Here is a 19,736-nt window from a genome sequence, read left to right as displayed (position 1 = left end):
ACTTCACTCTCTCAATCAACATGGACTATTTTGAATCCTTACATCCCATGTACACGGGACACTTCTGAACGATGGAAACTGACTGCTGGAAAATGTAGGTTAAAAAATGTCTGTTGAGCTGCGTTTGCATACCGCGTTTATGAGTGTTTGCATTTAGAAGTGTTTTGTTAAAGATAACCTCAGGAGACCTTCCCAAATGCCCAGAATGCACTGAAAAACAGTAAAAAATAAATATTTCAGACATTTTGAGAGAAATAGAGAGAGCAGAAGCAGAGAGAGCAGTATGTGTTGAGATTAGCTATCTTTTTTTTGTGGTGTTTGGATGTGTTCCAGCTCATTTCTGTACAGAAATTATTGCAGCAGTGTCTAACATATTTGAATACCGGGAAAACGTTTTGCATGCATTTTTCATGATGAAAAAGGCTCTGGATAGCATGTGGAAATGGAAGAGTTAAAAAAAAATTTCCAAACGCAAACGCTTATTTGGTGTTTGAAACGCTGATAAAATCTACTCCTGAACGCAAGTTTTCTGCGTTCAAAAAAAAACGACTGTAAACTCAACTGCCTGTAAATGACTGTAAACGACGATGTGTAGATGGACACATAGGAAAACATTAGGGAGAGTTCAGGGGTTGCTGAAAACAACGCAGAAAAGCTCCTGAACGTCAGTTTATCAGCTGCAGTGTACATGAGACCTTATGCTGCCAGCATCAGGAAAATAGATTATATTATATTTTACTTGATTTACACTATTTTTTTACATGGTTTCCAGGCCTAGGCAATTAATGTCATACATCCCAAGAATCTTCGGGAAGGGAGGAGAGGCTTTTTCAGTTAAGCACACCCTCTTACCTGCATGCTTGAGCTAAGGGCAGATGGATACCAGGAAGTAAATGCTCAATGATTATCAGCCCTTGCTCAAGATGGCCACGGGCAGAAATGCTAGGGGGGTGTTATATAGTGATTTCTCAGCAAAATAAAACGTGGATGCATGGGTGAGTTTGCTTTGAATATTAAAAATGATTTAAATAGCGCTTTTGGTTTGTGGTGCTCAGGCACTGTGTAGTTCCACTTTACGTTTTCAACAGACTTCTACCTTAACTGTGATAAGATTATTTACATTCAACCGATACAGGTATTACAGGTTTATATATATATATATATATATATATATATTTATTTCAGGTACTTATATAGCGCCGTCAATTTACGCAGCGCTTTACATATATATTGTACATTCTCATCAGTCCCTAACCCTCAAGGGGTGTACAATCTAAGGTCCCTAACTTACATTCATACATACACATACTAGGGACAATTTAGACAGGAGCCAATTCACCTACCAGCATGTCTTTGGAGTGTCGGAGGAAACTGGAGTACCCGGAGGAAACCCACGCAGGCACAGAGAGAACATGCAAACTCCAGGCAGGTGGTGCAGTGGTTGGGATATATATGTATTATATATAAATAAAAAGGCTATATGCAGGGGCGGACTGACCATTTGGAAACTCGAGCACTGCCCAAGGGCCCTGGGTCAGTAGGGGGCCCCATGAGATGCACCTGGTACCTTTTTCATAGGCTTTTTTGAGTGTGGGCAAGGACACAGGGGCCCCATGATCCCCTATTGCCCGGGGGCCCCATGAGTTGTCAGTCCGCCCCTGGCTATATGCCATATTTAACTTTGTGAGCGCATACTGTAAAAAAAAAGTGATAAGGACAAATCGAACTCATACGCAGAAAGATAACCCCAAATGTACAATAACTAATTGAGCACACTGTCGCTAATCATTGAGAAATTATAGCAGAAAATAGAAGTTCATTACACAAGAACCCACCTGCAGCCAGAACTCAGGAACTGATCCCTGCAAATACTTATTATTTTAGTAAACTCAGTAGATGATTACGGTGCTGAGTAATAATCATTGCCTTGCTGCTTATGAGTAATGACTGAGAAACAAAAGAGCTTCAAACTGAAGTTCACCAGATTCACATTATCTGCTGGCCCTTCTAATTCATCATATTTGAATGCCTGCTATGAGTAATTTGTGCACATTGAAACTTTTATGTATGAAACTGAATGGCTTCAGGAACAGCCTTAAAAAGATACTTCCACCATGCCCATGCAGGGAAAAGCAACAGCGTCTTTGTAAAGAGGCCCCCCGACCCCCTATACTCACCTGTACTCTCCTTGGTGCTTCTTCTTCCATCAGAGCTGGTGCTGACCTTAGCACTGTCACTCTCTTGATCATGTGGTCTGGTTATGGTCTGCCAGGCCTTAGTGCTGCACAGGCGAGCAGGTTACATGGTTCTCTATACCTTGAGGTGCCAGGTATCGTCAAGGACTGTGACAGAGAAAGGCGCAGCACAGGTAATGTGAGTATAAGGGGGTTGGGGGCCCTTCATGGGTAAGGTGACAGCGTCTCTTTAACTTGACTGTGACCGTCAACCAAAAAAACCTAAAATTCCAGAGCATGCAGGGAAGTCCAGATATGTTTTCTTTTGATTTTTTTTGGCAAACATGCAACAAACTTATTTTTCCCATATAAAAGATAACTGTGTGGTCATGCTTTAGTTGCCCCCTCCTCAAGGACCCCCAAAGTCTTAGGCTACATGAACATGGACGCAAGTAGGCATAAAATATGCATAGCACCAAAAATGTCATTGTCCTGCAGCTGGGGCCTATCTATAGGAGGTAATGGCTGTATGCCTCTGTACTCGTGTAAACATTGATGCTTCTGTGCATTGGCATTTACCCACACATGCACTTACATGCATGTGCAAAGCTTTACCATTTATATGATTGCCAGTCAGCTGCCAGACTCATCCACCTTACCACCCGCTCCACCTCTGCCACCCCCCTCTGCCTCTCCCTCCACTGGCTCCCGATTGCCCAACGCATCAAATTTAAACTCCTTACCCTGACCTACAAAGCCGTTCACAACACTGCCCCTGACTACCTCACCAATCTGATCACCAGGTACCACCCTACCCGTACCCTTCGCTCCTCACAGGACCTCCTTCTATCCTGCTCCCTGGTCTCCTCCTCCCATGCACGACTGCAGGACTTCTCCAGGTCCTCCCCCATCCTCTGGAACTCACTGCCCCAATCCATCAGACTGTCGCCTTCTCTATTCACATTCAGGCGCTCCCTCAAAACCCATCTCTTCAGGGAAGCCTACCCCACCCTCACCTAACGGCCATCCTCCCTCATTCCTCCTACCACTTCATCCCCCCCAGCCACTTCCTACTGTACCTTTACCCCCTCCCTCCTAGATTGTAAGCTCGTAAGAGTAGGGCCCTCTTACCCCTTGTACGCTGTCTGTCTTTGTTGTACTGTGCCATGTATTGTCCCCCCCTATTGTACAGCGCTGAGCAAACCCTTTGGCGCTATATAAACTCGTAGTAATAATAATAATAATAATAATATGATTACAGTAGGCATTAGATCATGAACCCCAACAAAACCCATCGAGGCATGGACTCCACTAGACCTCTGAATGTATGTTGTAAAATCTAGCACCAGTCTTTCAGTAGAAGTTCCTTTAACTCATGGATTTGACTGTTTTTCCAGGACATCCCACAAATGCTCAATTGGATAGGGATCTGAAGAATCTTGGAGGCCAGGTCAACATCTCAAACTCTTTGTGTTCCTCAAACCACTCTTGTATTGAACTGTATCATTGTTGTATTGTCTCCCTTTATATTGTAAAGAGCTGAGCAAACTTTTTGCCTTATATAAATCCTATATTAAAATAATAACAATAATAATAACCATTCTTGAATTCATCAGACCAGGCCACCTTCTTCCATTGCTCCATGGTCCATTTCTGATGCTACCATGCTCATTGTAGGCACTTTTGGCTGTGGACAGAGGTCAGCATGGGCACCCTGATCATCCTGCAGCTACACAGCCCCATATGCAATAAACTGTGATGTACTGTGTTCTGACACCTCTCAGAACCAACAATAACGTTTTCAGCAATTTGAGATACAGTAGCTCTTCTATTGGATCGTACTACATTGGCCAGCCTTCGCTCCCCATGTGTATTAGTGAGCTTTGGCTACCCATGACCTTGTTGGCAGTTCGCCAGCTTGTACTACTTTTGGTAGGTCCTGGCCACTGCCAACTGGGAACATCCCACAAGAGCTGCAGTTTTGGAGTTGCTCTGAACCAATCATTTAGCCATTACAATATTGCCATTGTCAAATTTGCGCAAATCCTTACATTTGCCCATTTTTTCTGCTTCCAACACATCAACTTTGGGGACGACATGTTCACTTCCTGCCTAATATATCCCACCCACTTTCAGATGTCATGGCAACGAGGTAATCAATATTATTCAATTTACCTGTCTGTGATCATATTGTTATGTCTGATCAGTGCACACTCATTAATAGATCCTTGAAGAGGTTCTTCAAACTTTTTGAAAAAAAAAAATTAAAAGTCATCAGCTACAAATACTGTAGCTGCTGACTTTTGATAAAAGGACACTTACCTGTCCAGGGAACCAATGCCATCCTCACCTGGGCCGGTTCTTGGATGGTGTTTGGGCCCCCGACGCTGGCTTATTTTATGTGGGAAACCGGCTGTGACTGCTTGCGGTGTCACAGCCACTTTCCCACTGCACAGGAACAAACAACACTGCACTGTGAAATGTCCCTCAGCCTGCCCAGAAAGCTGCTGGGTGACCAAAATTCTAGTGGAATTGGCTACGTGATCCAACCAGAAGTGGAAGTGTGGATCTCCCAAAAATAGGTAACCGCTTCTCCCCAAAAAATGAACACATCCAAAGGTGGTAGAGGAGGGTAGGAGGAGGACATAAAGCAGATCTACCAAAACTAGGTACCCGCTCCTCCCCAAAAATGAAAACATCCAAAGGTGGTAGAGGCGTGTAGGAGGAGGACATAAAGCAGAACACCAAAACTAGGTACCCGCTCCTCCCCAAAAAATGAAAACATCCAAAAGTGGTAGAGGAGGGTAAGAGGAGGACATAAAGCAGATCTACCAAAACTAGGTACCCGCTCCTCCCCAAAAATGAAAACATCCAAAGGTGGTAGAGGCATGTAGGAGGAGGACATAAAGCAGAACACCAAAACTAGGTACCCGCTCCTCCCCAAAAAATGAAAACATCCAAAAGTGGTAGAGGAGGGTAGGAGGAGGACATAAAGCAGATCTACCAAAACTAGGTACCCGTTCCTCCCCAAAAATGAAAACATTCAAAGGTGGTAGAGGCGTGTAGGAGGAGGACATAAAGCAGATCTACCAAAACTAGGTACCAGCTCCTCCCCAAAAAATTAAAACATCCAAAAGTGGTAGAGGAGGGTAGGAGGAGGACACAAAACAGATCTACCAAAACTAGGTACCAGCTCCTCCCCAAAAAATGAAAACATTCAAAAGTGGTAGAGGAGGGTAGGAGGAGGACACAAAGCAGATCTACCAAAACTAAGTACCTGCTCCTCCTCAAAAATGAAAACATCCAAAGGTGGTAGAGGCGTGTAGGAGGACATAAAGCAGATCTACCATAACTAGGTACCCGCTCCTCCCCAAAAATGAAAACATCCAAAGGTGGTAGAGGCGTGTAGGAGGAGGACATAAAGCAGATCTACCAAAACTAGGTACCCGCTCCTCCCCAAAAATGAAAACATCCAAAAGTGGTAGAGGCGTGTAGGAGGACATAAAGCAGATCTACCAAAATTAGGTACCCGCTCCTCCCCAAAAAATGAAAACATCCAAAAGTGGTAGAGGAGGGTAGGAGGATGACATATAGCAGATCTACGAAAACTAGGTACCCGCTCCTCCCCAAAAAATGAAAACACCCAAAAGTGGTAGAGAAGGGTAGGAGAAAGAACATAAAGCAGAACTTCGCTTTTAGGGTGAAGTTCCACCTTAACTGTATTTTTTAATACAAGCAGTACCTGAGTCTGACCTGGTATCACCCTTTGCAGTCATTGTACAGTAGAGCTCAGACTAGAGGAGAAGAACAAGGGTCTAATTTATTCTGCTGCAGAGCAGGAAGCATGTTGATAGAAGGGATCAGAGGGACAGATAGATGGGCTCATCAGTCTGCTGCTGCTCTTTTCACTGTCCAGTCACTGGGTGGGGATGGGGAGGAGACCTACAGGTGTCATTGCTGCAGCAGAGGAAAATCAGATCCCCTGCCCTGCCAGAAACGGCTGTGCTACATGGCAAATCTGTGTAAATCTCAGCATTAGATAGACAGAAATACAAATCCTTTAACAGGTAAACAGCTCACCTAATGTGTATTTAGCTGGTTGCCTGGCATTTAGCTTCAAACAAGCCAGAATCAACAACTCTCTTATCTACATCCCCACACAAAGAAATAACATGTACTGCTTAAAAAACCAACACACAACAACAAATCACACCTGAACAACTATCCTTCTGCAGAGTAAAGATATAGATATGATGGGCTCACCGAATGGGCTTCTCTTTGCAGAGTTTTTGAAGGCTTTAAGTTTATACGACATTGTTCATATCTCTTCTATGCTCAGAAAGCACGGACGCATCTTCCATTCACATGTCTGAGGGAAGCTTTTAGCATCTACTGAGAACAATCAGCTTTTTGTCCATCAGCCCTTTTAGATGAGAAAAGCTTTATTATTCCCTAAGCCATGACTCTGAATCCATGCCACGGCGTGACGTGCCCCGTGACGTGCCTCCCACATGCCATATTGACAGGACCGAGAAGGAAGATTCTCTTGAATTTTTTATTAATATATCTCTGTTGAAATAAATTGACGCTCTTTATTCTGGATTAAACAAACATTTATCTTTCTAGCCGTAAGCTTTTCTCAAAGGAAAGACAAGCAGTTTAATCTAATGTTTGATACTACAGTCAACAAGGCTTAGTCCAGTTATAATCAACGATAAACCATGGCTTCAGCACCACAAAGGGCTAGAAAAAAAAGATGCAGTAATGCTAGGTTTAGATGTGCCACACCAATGCTGGGCCTCTGAAAAGTGATCCATGTTCAGTAGTCTTTTCAGAGGCGTTTTACCAGGTGGTGAGGAGGTGATATGATGCCTTCTTATTGCCTATTTAAGTACTTAAATGTCACACCACCCACAACTCACCATGTAGGTGGGCTATGTTTCCTATTTTTCTGTATATACTTTCTACAGTTTTTCAATAAAAATATTGAAATATAAATGTCACACCACTATGCTGGAATGGGTCATGTTCAGCGGCAGTACTGGCTGCCAAATGCAACAGAAGGAATTATTTTTGCCATGGTCATGATGCAAATCATCATAACCAGGGCATGTGAACACTTCCATCTGCTGCCGTTGTAGATTATGGTGGAGGGCAGTAAAAATGCAGCACAAGTACATTCTTTTACCGCTCCCTAGCAAGTCTAAACAAGCATTTAGGCAACGTTCGCATGTTAGGGATCACAGGCAGAACTAACTGTAGAAGGTACATCTTTGAACCAAGGTTTCCTTAAAAGGCAGATGTCTGCTATAAATAAGGGAAAAAAGGGGGGGTTAAAAATGAAGGCAACACTTTTTTTCATTTTGGATAGAGTATGAGTTATAACCCATCAGGTTTGCTGGATTGGGGAGAGTTTCTTTGACTTCCTGTCCCACAGCCATAATGAGCAGTAGGAGAAAATACCTCCAAAGTTATGGAAATCCTTGGTAGTCACTGTCGCAAACGTGCACAACACACAGTGAAGGACGCAGACTCCATTTTGTTAAGAGTATCCATTTTCTCCCCTCACTCCCTTCCCCTCCCTCTCTGAGAGGAGACATTTGGCCAGTGTGTGTGTGTGTGCTGGTTGTGGGTCACTGGCAGGCCAAGGCATCTCTGAGCTAGGTGCCTAGCTGTCTAGGCAAGCTGTACCATTTCACACCTCAGAACAGATAAGGCAAGCTTTCTCTGGAGTTGAGAGAGATTCCAACCTAATAAAACCTAACTCAGAGTAGGTGACAGAATCAGATAACCTCTGTTAAAACCATTTTTCCCCTATGTCCCATATCTTGGAATAGGAGAGACTTACATAAAAACCGAGCATATCGCCAGATGGGCTAAGAGGAGCCGAACATTTTGGTGGGTCACTCGCCTTGTCACGGACACACAGGAAAGCAGAAAAATAGATCTTGCGAACCGTTCAGTGTACACTTTCATAATTCATATCTAATCAATCCTCAGACTTGTCTGCATAATAATCTACCAGCAGGTGGAATGTCACTTGTGCAGATGAAAAGTTATAGGCCAAATATGAGTTATGGGAGATTTTTGCTCTAGTTGAGGCATCCACCCATATCTCCATGCCCTAAGCGGAGATTGGTCCTTGACTGCAGAGCCACCCCTTGCTGGGGAATACAAAACAGGCTGTCAGGCCTAAGAGTGGGAAGTTGAAGAATTCTCCTATTGACCATGGTAACATAGGGAGATCAATGCACCCTTCTGCTCTGAAATTTGGATCTGCTAACCCAGGACTTTGACAAGAACTTTAACCCTTTCACCTCTCTCTGATATCTCTTTGCTGTGCTATGATTCTTTGTATATGTATATATTTATCTTAGTTAGATCTTTTTCTGTAAATATTTTTATTGCACCCGTTTGACCTAGTAATAAATCTTTCTTTCTGAAAGTGTTGAACTGTTTCTATAGCTCTGTATTGCAATTTATGAATTCCTGCCTCTAAAGAGAACGCTACTGTTTGTTTAACCCTCTGTATAACAGGCCTGTGTTATGACCGTTTTATACAGACGATTATCTCAATCATTAGAGTGTTATAGCTGATAACGCCGAGTTTCCTCTTTTTCTGTACAAAAAGGAGGTGGTGGCAATGTGAAGGGTTAATTGCGTAATTAACCTGACCCAGTAACAATCGCCTTGGCCGCCGGTACATCGATTGTGGTCCGTTAGCTGGAAAATCGTTGTGCAGGGTGCAGCTGGGTGTGGCATTGTTACGCACGTCACATCACGGTTTTAGATCGGCTAGTCCTTCAGTCACGAGTTTGGGTGAGAAGGTCTGGGGTCTGACGCCGCGATCGTGACATATTGGTGGCAGCGATCGTGGGATCATGACAGTCACCAGAAGTAGCGTACCCATTGTAACATTTCCCCTCTATAGACCCTTTCAGATGGACCGGACCCGTCAGCAGATCCGCCTGCTCAGTGGGGGGGATCTCTCCACTGTTCCCTGATGAGCAGGTGGATGACAGGTCTGTGTCCGCTCCGCTGCTGCAGAGCGGACACAGACACAGCCCACTGTCTTCTATGGGGCGGTCGGATGGAAACAGACCGCCTGTCCATTTCCATCCAATTTGATCCACCAGACGGATGGGGAGCGGATCACCATCCGTCTGTTTTTGGCATACAGGATCAGATGGGATGCCGGCGCATGTCAGTGGACACTTTTCCGCTGATACCCGCTGGTCCATAGAGATCTATGGATGGTCTGATCGGGTCCGCATGAAAAACCGCCAGGCGGACCCAATCAGACCGTCAGTGTTAAACAGGCCTATTCCTGTTCTGGTGAACATTCGAAATTTGAAATTTTCTTTCACTTTCAATGATAACATTCACCAGGACAAACAGGGAGAATCCCCTAACAGGTACATAGACAGCCATAAAATAACGAAAGGGACTTCCATCTCTACTCACTCTAAAATGAAAGGATAAGTTCACCTTTTAGAACACGTTACATGTTCCAACAATCCCCCTTAAAGAGGGCAAGGGATCTTACCCCTGCACCCGCTGTCACTTTTTGAAAAGTGCATGGCCATGCGGGGCTCCACCCACACAGCCACGCCATACATTCACAGTTTCCTGTGAATGAATAAATTACAAGTACAGTCAGCCACCGTGGCTGACGACTTTTAGTTTCAAATGAACTGCAAGGGCGCTGATGAGTGCTCTCGTAGTTCATTCACAAGCCCTGCAGCTTTCAAACAGTTCGTCCATATGGAAGGTACAGAAAGAAAACTGTAGCGCTTGACTCCAGAAGCCTGACATTGCCCCTTTGATCCACTAATCACATGTGCAATGCTTTCCAGGCTTCTGCAAAAATATGTGCATATATTATTTTTTTCTGGAAAGGTGAACTTCTCCTTTAAGAAACTCCCAACTCTGGAAAAAACAAAAACCCCTGTTGTTTTTCAATAGAACAGGCTGTCCTGCAGCTGTAGTAATTAGAGGGTTGAGACAAACCATTTAACACTGACAAGGATGCTTACAATGATCAGCTTTTATTTATATATGTAAAAGGACAGCACAGTGGCTAAATGGTTAGCACTTCCGCCTGCCAGTACTAGGGTCGCTGGTTCAAACCCTGACCACAGCACCACCTGCCTGGAGTTTGAATGTTCTCTCTGTGCCTGTGTGGGTTTCCTCTGGGTACTCAGGTTTCCTCCCACTGTCCAAAGACATGCTGGTAGGTTAATTGGCTCCTGTCTAAATTGGCCCTAGTATATGTATGTGAGTTAGGGACCTTAGATTGTATGCTCCTTGAGGGTTAGGGACTGATGTGAATGTACACTATATATATAAAGCACTGCGTAAATTGATGGCGCTATATGAGTATCTGTAATAAATAACCTTTAATCCAAAAGAAAAAAAACTGCTGTAACTGCTTATAAAGTGTGAGCTGGAGTTCAGCTTCAATTTGTTATTGTAGTTAAATCTGCTAGTGCATCTAACATTACCATCCCCTCAGATTAACAATATTGCTGTCCAAAAGGTGACCCCTGTGCTCCTTCATCCAGAGTGTAGACACTCTAATACAGAAGGTGCGTCACATATTACCAGGTGAAAACAGAGAGAAAAAAAGAAAACTAATGCAACCACCACATTTAATGATTGGTAAGCTGCAGTACTCAACATTTTTGGCTTTGGGTTTAAATCATTTTCTACATGAATAAATTCCTGATATGCCACATTATACAAAAACAGCAAAATAAGGGGAACAGTGAGCACAATATAGGCATAGCACAAAATGTGTAGTCTGGTCTGTAAAATGACATGCTTTCCTACAGTTTGTGAAACAAAGTGACGGCTCTTTCAGGGAGTTGGCCAGGGGGCAGTAAAAACAGGCAGCTGATCTGAGATCAGCAACGATCCTAGGATCACCGCTGATCTCTGTTTCATAAAAAGACACCTCGGTGGGGCTGCACAGCAACCGCAAACTGACCGCTTGGCTAAAGCCTAAAAATCGCCTAAACACCTGTCAGCCACTACTATACCGCCCTCAGAAAAGCGACGCACTGTCAGTTGCTTTTCAGCAGTACCGCAAGTCTGAAAGAAGCTGAAACGTGTCTTCTCCGAGTCCTCTTTTAAAATTCAAATGTGGAAAGAAAGCAGATTTGATCTTGAGGACATTCCCCACAATTGTACATTGTTAAACCTTGCAGCAGTGAAATTCTTCACAAAGCGGTCTTGCTTTTCTATCCTCACAAATGCTGTTAACATTCAATGGCCTTCATATCCCACAAAAGAGAAAATCTGCAGGGAAGTTCGGAACAGAGCTGGACTTTTACATTAACTCTCTCAGTTCAGAACAGACATATCTATAGGAAATGTTCCTTCTACATTGAATCCTGGGGTGTTCATAGAGAGGGCGCAATGGCAAACGAGGTTAGGAGGCCAGTAGAACAGACACTTGCTTTTATTTAGCAGTTGCTGTGTACATACTGTATACTGTTTCAGGCTCATATCATCATCACCTTATAAATCAAATTGTATTTTATGTACAGCTTAACCTCCCTATCGGTCTGATTATGTCCATATTTCTGTGCTCAAAGCGGTACATTTTTTTGCATGGGACTATGTATTTTTTTTATTGTAGACCTGTAATTTTTAGGAATAACTCACTGAAATCTGTCTGAACAAGAGTCTAGTAAACATCCCGGGTATGTTAACCACTTCCTGTCCGGACACTTTTACCCCCTTCCTGTCCAGGGCAATTTTCAGCTTTCAGCGCTATCACACTTTGAATGAAAATTGCGCGGTCATGCAATACTGTACCCATATGAATTTTTTACCATTTTTTTGAGACAGATAAAGCTTTATTTTGGTGGTATTTATTCACCGCTGGGATTTTTATTTTTTTTACTATGTAAATGAAAAAGTCCAAAAATTCTGAAAAAAAAATTTGCAAATAAATAATATTTCATCATAAATCTTGGCAAAATTTATTCCGTTATTTTTTTAGTAAAAAAAAAAAAAAAATCCAAATTAGTTTATAACCAAAAATTATAATTTTGAAACATTTTTTTTTACATTTTTATTTTATTTTTTTATATTATTATTTTTTATTTATTTATTTTTTCTTTTACATACTGTCACCCTAGCAGTACAGTGTCACCATGGTGACACTGTACTACTTGTGGGGGGTGATGTGGGGTCATATAGGATGTAAAAGCAATCATTTCTCTTTCTCTCTGTCTGCATTCTTGCAGTCATTGAGAAGTACTGAGTGAGCTGTGATTGGTCACAGCTTGTCACATGGTACAAGGCTGTTGTGAATAGCCTTGTACCATGTGACCTCTGTGATCATTCACAGATTTCACACGTAGTAAGCAATGATGTCACAAGTGACATCTTGCTTACTACTTTGCATGTGATCACTGATTGGCCAATCAGTGATCACATGATCGGGACCTTGTACAGAGGTCCCGTCCGATGATCGGTGTTTCACTGTGTCCGGAGGACACAGCGGGCACCGGATCGCGGTGCTGCGCGCTCCCAGGGAGCGCGCACAGCTAGAAAAGTTGGGTGCCGTTTATGAACGGCAACCCGCCCCTGGACTGCCACTGCCCTGCCGTCTATAAACAGCAGGCGGACGGCAAGTGGTTAAAATTTGAAACACGAAATCATAAATTAAATAATTTAATAAATAATCATAAAAAATAATAATATAATAATAATAAATTTAATTCAATAATATAATCAAACCAAAAACACTGAAATTTGAAATAGTTCGCACATCGCTGAGCAAAGTCGCAAAATCGTTTTCAGTGTCTGATGACGAATTTCCCCACAAATCATTATCACTCAATTCTGCAAGTGGTTCTGATTTACTATCACTGTTCTCTAGCTGGTCTAAAACTGCTTTTGACATAAAGGGACGCTTTTTGGACGCCATGGACGTTTCTCAGTTTCCAGGCAGAAAGAACAGTAAAAATGTAGGCAGGGCACAGGACAAAGTACTCGGGACAAAATATATGTGAAATGGTTTGATACAGTAATGTTTTACTATGTGATTTTAGTGAATTTAGTGAATGTCACTTTTTGTCATTTTCAAATTTCCCGCCATTCCGTCTTCGTACGTCCCGATGTCGCAAGGAACAGAACCCAGATGACAGATGTCGGCATCCGCCGGATTGCATTGCCGCCGGACACTGCAGGAGGGACATTGCGGGAGCGCAGGACAAGGTAAGTGATCGAGGGATCGCGGAACAACGCCGCATGGTAAGCCCGAGTGTAGCTCGGGGGTTACCGCTTGTGGTACTGAAACTTTACCCCGAGCTACACTCAGGAATACCGCCAGGGAGGCTACGGTGACTACAAACCCTCACCTTGTAAAACAACCAATCCCATTTAAAATCAATATGAAAGTAAAAAAAATTGTGTATATATATGAAAACATTTATACCTTTTTTTTTATAAGTGATCACATCCCCTCTGTTCTCAGCTGCATAAGGCTTCATTCACATCTGAGCGTTTTGTAGACCGAAGCTCAAAGCTCCAAAACGCTCAGGGGAAAAAAAAAAAAAATCAATATTACTCTATGGAGATGGTTCGTATCTCCACTCCAAGTGTACTGAAGCCAAACGCCTGAAGCTCAAAAAAGTTTTGGAGCTACTTTTGTAGTTCAATTTGGGCAGATGTGCACATTTTTGGCGCGTTTTTATTCCCATAGAAAAGAATAGAAACTTGCGATTGAAGCATTTGTGCGTGCTTTTGAACGATTTTCTGCTCAAATTGAAAAACGTTAAATAAAAAATAGTAATAGTATATGAATAAATAAATGTAAAATAAATGCACATAAAAATAAAAAAAATCATGATAAATAATAAATAATTAACCCCTAACCTTAAAACAAAATTAAATAAATTCTTATTATTATTAATATTATTATTGTTATTAATAATAATAATAATAATAATAAACATCCAAACAAAAAAAAAATATTATTAATAAATTATTATTTTATTACCTTTTAGGTTTTGAGGTTAAGGTTATGGTTTAATTATTATTAATATACTAATTTACTATTACAAGTATTTATTTATGATTATTTTTATTTATTTGTGTATTTATTTTACATGTATTTAATATTATTACTAATATTATTATTATTAATAATAATAGTAATAATAATAATCAGGTTTAGATGTTTAGGTGTTTATTATTATTATTATATGTTTACTATTTATTTTTAGGGTTAGGGGTGAATTATTATTTATTTATTTAATAACTAGTATTTCTTTATGATTTTTTTTTTACTTGTGTATCTATTTTACATTTATTTATTCATTTTATTATTATTATTATTATTATTATAACCCTAACAATAAATAAAAAAACAATGAGAAAATAATAAGTAAAATACTATAAATAAAATAAATAAATAAATAAGAAAATAATAAATAAAATGCTAATCCCAACCCAAACCCTAATCCTAACCCTAATCCAACCTTAACCTTATTTTGTTTTTTGTTAGGGTAAGGGGTTACCCTAACAAAAAACAAAATAATAAACAATTATTATTATTCATAATAATAATAATAATAAAAGCTAAAGCTGATGGGAAAATTAAAAAAAGAAAAACCTAGCAACAAATGATGCAACAGATGATATTTGTCTCTACTGGCTAATAAAAAAAAACGCGACAAAAATGCTGAAGAACGCTACGGTCAGATGTGAATGGAGCGTAAGAGCTGGGGGAGGGGAAGCAGCAGGACACTGGTCTTCCTAGTGAATGGCTGTGCAAGGGAGCATGTCAGGACAAGTATGACCATTGAAGGAGAGCAGGCTAAGTCCCAGGAAAGCTAGAGAACTGACCTCGCTGTGCTCTCATGCCTAGCATGGTCAGTTTTTAACAGGAAAGTAGAGGGATTGGCAGGAACACCAGAGATTTAACTCAAAGGAAGAAATACAAACAGAACAGGATACTTTTTCATACAAGTACAAAGTTTAAAGAGCAAGTTCACTTTTAGTAAGATTTTCCAAAAATCCCTCTATGCAAATCCATATTTTCTGGATAGCACATACCAGTGCTCTCCCCGATTAAAATGCTGCATCTTCTTCTATTACACATGCAGTTGTGGGGGGCCCCTTGATCCCAGGGGGACACTGCGCTCTCTCTAGCTGTAGTTGAGCTCAGGTAGAGATCACATTGCGTATATGGGCAGATTGAATTGCCTGGAGTGGCCAATGCTAAGCTCAGCTGGAGGAGAAGGCACACTGTGCACTGGGGTTGCCACCTCATCCCTTTAAAACAGAACACATATTAATGACACAGGTTCTGTGGCTGATGAAGGTGCTAATTAAACTCACTTAGTGCTTCTTCTGCACTAAATTATCCGCACAACCTGTGTCATTAATATGTTCAGTTTTAAAGGGGTGAGGTGGCAACCCTACTATGCACACATACAGTTTGAGGGATACTGAGCTCAGCTGGAGAAGGAGAGACCACACTGCGCATACGTGGTTTGAATGCACAGAGCAGCCACTAGTGGGCACACAATTGTAATATTTAACCCATCCTGCAATCCTCAGGATGGAGGGGGAATCGAGGGGCCACCAGTTTTTGCGAAGAGCACTACACCCTCCCCCAGCTACACTTGTAATGGGAGGCGGGTGTTGTGTTTGAAACAGAAGGAGTGTTAGTATATTTTATTCAGAAGATATGGAAATGCACAAAGGAATTTTTGGAAATTCTTGCTGGAGGTCACACTTTAGGTTGGCTTTGGATATAAAACAAAGTATATATAAAGCTAACACTTGTTTTTTAAACTTTGTATAGAGTGGGGAAAAGCTAAAATTCCTGAGAGTTTTTTTGATATCTAGGTCCCCTTGGTGAGGATTTCCCTTCACTTCCTGTCCTGTAGACCCAACAGGAAGTTGGAGATCTCTCAGAATTGAGGGAACTAAAACCCTCCTATCCTTTATGGTCAAGGAAGTTGCCACCTTAGCTTCTCTTTCATCTGCCGTTGCCACAGTGCTGTACATCAGCTATGACACCAGTCATTTGATGGCCTGACAGCTGACATAAGCACACCGGTAACTGTAATGGGTATCATACAAGGCATGGCTTGAATTGGAGGATTCAGTCCCGCTTTAAAAGCTTAGTTTACTATTACAGGAAACTGTGCGGGTAAAAAAAAAAAAAAAAAACTGTTCAGCTTTGACCAAAGTTAACCACGTGACCTCTGGAAGATCATTCATGACAAGGGCATTGTTTTGCCATTCAGCACTGTGCTACTTCAACTGGCAATTGCACAATCATGCAAAACTGTACTCAAATAAAATGTATATATTCATTTCCACACATACAGAGCTTTATTTTGGTGGTATTAGATCACCAATGGTTTTTTTTTTAATTATATCAAACAAAAATACTGAATTTTTAATACAATAATATTGTCTGCTTTCTGATATAAAAAAAAAAATTCACATTTCTTCATAAATTTAGGCCAAAATGTATTCTGCTACATCTTTGGTTAAAAAAAGTGTATAATTTGTTTGGTATTGAGTCTATAAACAACTGTATATACTGTATTGCAAATTGACCAATCCTGATATACTGACTGCTTATCTCATTTCTTTAGGCCCCAAAATTCCAGGACAGTACATATGCCCCCCAAATTAGCCGTTTTTGGAAAGTAGACAATCTGAGGGGTTTAGTAAGAGGCATAGCGAGTTTTTTCAAAGTTTTTTTGGAAAATGAAAAAATTAAATACGTTTTTTTTCACTTTTTTTTTTGTTTTGTTTTACATTCTGTCACCACTGGAGTACAGAATCATCATATCACTGGTGGTGATCAGCAATACTGACTAATGACAGTATTATAAAAAAAAATTTCATTCAATGGGTTTCCCATTCATAAACAGCTTGCTTATGGCTGTGATCTGTGATTGGCTACAGCTAATCACATGGTACAGGTAGCCAGGTACCATGTGGTTGCTGTGGGCCAAACACAGATCACAACCATAAGCAAGCTGTTCATAAACAGAAAGCCATTCATGACAGGTTGTTTACATTGTTATCATGTGATCACTATGACCAATCATAGAGATCACATGATACTAGTTTAACCACTTGCCTACCAGGCACTTATACCCCCTTCTTTACCAGGCCAATTTTCAGCTTTCAGCGCTGTCGCACTTTGATTGACAATTGCGCGGTCATGCAAGATTGTACCCATATGAAATTTTTAGCATTTTTTTCTCACAAATAGAGCTTTCTTTTGGTGGTATTTAATCGCCGCTGGGCGCTTTACTTTTTGTGCTATAAACAAAAATAGTGCAAAAAATAAAAAATATAAAGTTTCATTGTTTCTATTATAAAATTTTTCAAACAGGTAATTTTTCTCCTTCACTGATGTGCGTTGATGAGGCAGCACTGATGGGCACCAATAGGTGGCACTGATGGGCACTGATAGGCAGCACTAATGAGGTGGCACGGATAGGCGGCACTGATAGGCAGCACTAATGAGGCAGCACTGACTGACATCACTGCTGGGCACTGACTGGCAGCACTGCTGGGCTGAACTGGTGGGTGGAACTGGTGGGCACAGGTGGGTGGCACTGCTGGGTGGCACAGGTGGGTGCACTGCTGGGCACAGGTGGGCGGAACAGGTGGGTGGCACTGCTGGGCACTGATCGTGCCCTGATGATCGGTGCCGATCCCTGTTCTGACAACTGCTGGTTCTCAGCAGTACTTTCCTCGTGCTCTGACAACGTGAGGAAAGTGCAGCCGAGAACCGGCAATTGCATTTCCCGGTGATCAGCATGTCATTGGATACGGCTCATCACGTGGTAAAAAACCGCTGTGATTGGCCTTTTACCACATCATGTGATCAGCTGTGTCTGTAGGACACAGCGATCATGGAGATCGCTGGGGGCACGCAGGGAGAGCGCGTTCTGGGAGGACATCATATGACACCCTCCCAGAACTGGCCAGCCGCAGTGTAGCCGTCATTCGGCTATCTGCGGTTGGCAAGTAGTTATCGGTAACAGTAATCCACTGTATCCGTTGGACACAAAAGTCACAGCAGGGGCGCGCTGTGCACTCATAATCCGGAGCAGGCAAGATCACATATATGCTGTATAAGTGACTGTGCCTGCAGCTGATGTACTGTGGCGGGGTGGCAAATGATTAAATAATAACTTTGCTGTAGGAATCGGCCATTTATGTGTCTCCCAAAACCTGGCCAAAAAATTCCCAGAGATGGCTTCATCCTGTTTTGCCTTGTTGCTAGGACGTTACTAAGACACTCCCAGCCATTTCAAACCCTGTCACATGTGCTCTGTCCTGTCACAGTAGCTTTGAGCTCAAGAAAGCTGTGACAAGAAAATATAGGGGACCACATATGTGCAGGGTTTTTGAGAGCTCGTTCCTGTGATGGTGGAAGTGAGCAGTAAAGACTAGGAGTGTCATAGCAACATCCTAGCAACAAAGCAGCACAGGATGATGCAATCTCTGGACGTTTTTCAGCCAGACTTTGGGAGTTACATAAGTGGCCTACACCTATAAAAGGGATTATTTAACTTTGGTCAAGGATGCAGTTTGTTTTTCTCTACAGGCGCCCATTACCTGCATAGGCAGTTTTTTTTAACAAATCCTTTTAGACAGTTGTCATTAGAACAGGTGCCTCGAGAATAGTTTATTTAGTAGGGAAGATTACTGAAATCAATATTAGATTAGTTCCCGAGTTATGTCTTCTTCATAATACAGAGCTTCCAGTGAAAATATAAAAAGATTCGGGTCTGTGTTATTTTTTGAGTGCAACGAAAAGTCTGATACCTAGGTTTTGGAAAAAAAAAAAAAAGGAAGTGCCAATAGAGGAGGATTGGATGGTTAAAGTGAATCAGATCTGTGAGACGAAAAGATTGTACTATATACATAAAGATAAGATGGAGATGTATTATATAAAATGGAAAAAATGGGAAGAGTACAGAGAAAAAGTGAAATATATAAAGATGTAATACCCCTTGAAATGAAATTTAGAAATAATATTGGAGGAAGTGGAGAAGAAAGAAAACGCAGAGTGGTGGGGGGGAGGGTTGGGAGAGGGAGGGAAAAAGGATGGAAAGTGGGATTTAGGTATGTTAGTGGGAAGATATTGTATGGATATCTTTTTTATTGAAGAAGGTGATTGTTATTTGTATTTGGTTGAAAATTAATAAATATTATAAAAAAAAAAAAAAAAAAAAAAAGAACAGGTGCCTCCATTGAAAGAGTTTTACCTCTATTACTGTTCTGGTGACACTTAGAAATGTAAAGCTCTCTCCAAGTGTCAATGGTGACCTGGACAAATAGGATCAATCTCTCCAGAGAGCAATAAAAACCTGACAGGGGGTTTTAACACTCAACCCATAAATAAAATATACGTTTTAGCTTTAGATACATTTTAAACATTTTGGGCTTTATCCATGCACAGACTTCTATCAGTGGTATACAGTTTGTGGGTACCCAAGACTAGTACAGCACGTAATATTAAAGTGGAACTCTAGGCAACCACTATTTTCTGTTTTG

Source organism: Staurois parvus, unplaced genomic scaffold, assembly GCF_062004578.1.
Source record: "Staurois parvus isolate SC_StPar_1 unplaced genomic scaffold, SC_StPar_1.0 ptg000209l, whole genome shotgun sequence".
NCBI classification, from domain to species: Eukaryota; Metazoa; Chordata; class Amphibia; order Anura; family Ranidae; genus Staurois; species Staurois parvus.
Note: the sequence above shows the minus strand (reverse complement) of the source record.